This window comes from Carlito syrichta, unplaced genomic scaffold (genome assembly GCF_000164805.1).
Source record: "Carlito syrichta isolate Samal-C Ts95f unplaced genomic scaffold, Tarsius_syrichta-2.0.1 Scaffold289206, whole genome shotgun sequence".
NCBI lineage: Eukaryota > Metazoa > Chordata > Mammalia > Primates > Tarsiidae > Carlito > Carlito syrichta.
The window spans coordinates 139680-140714 of record NW_007233302.1 but is presented as its reverse complement, the minus strand read 5'-3'; positions in this window follow the sequence as shown (position 1 = coordinate 140714).

Sequence of the window (1035 nt, the reverse complement as noted above, 5' to 3'; positions counted from 1 at the left end):
GGAAATAGAATGCAAGGAAAATGATGATGTAAAGATAAAGGGAACTAAATTTGGTCTTTCATGTTTGTTAAGTTTTGGGATTTCATAATAAATCAGAAAGGCCAATACATAACTGAGAAACTGCCCCAGAAAGAAAATCTTCCCAAGGGTCTTGAAAAGGTGTGAGTTAAAATCCCACAGATGAGTCCTCAGAGAGATAAGACACCCAGAAGTACCTCTGGAGAAAGCATAAAGGAGAGGCCAGAAAGAATCCAGTCCAGGAACATTTCCTACCTCTCTAGCTTCTCCAGGTGAGATAAGGAGCAACGAAAAGATTGGAACTGTTTGGTGACTGATGATATAGCTTCCTTATAATCAAAATTTCTCATTGTAGTATTACTATCTAGACATTGGGATGTCATCCAGTTAACAACAAATTAATTTCATCATGTGACTCCCCATAGTTTTGAAATAGGGAACTATGCTAGAAAAATTGCTGTTGCTTAGAACTAAACATCCGTGAAAAATATGGAAGACAAAAGGGACACCAATATAAATCCTTATCCTCTGCTGATCAAATTCTGCATTAGCCACTTGTAAACTGACAAACTAGTCTCATTTGTATTTCTCTAGCTGAAGTTAAGCATTAGATAATCAAGCTTTATTGCAATCACTAGTTTCTCAAGTAAATATTAGGGTTGAATTTCTATCTACACATGAATCCTGCATTTCAGCTTCTAACCTAATTCCCTGAATATGAGAAGAGTTGGGTTAAATTATATTGATGATAATTTTGCACTAGAGATCCGGACTCAGTCAATACATTTTCCCTACTGACAGCAGTAATGAAGTGTAATTTAAGTCAATGATTCAGTTTTTCAATAGAAATAAGAGTATAGTTATTTATTTTTTATTTTGTTAACTGCTTTGTTTTGGATATGAATGGGTTCTAATGGTTTGCTGGAAAGGAAAGTGGAAATAGAAAATATGAAAAACTTATTTTAGACTTATCTATTAAAATATAATTTAAAAAGCCTGAAAACTCATGTCTCCAAG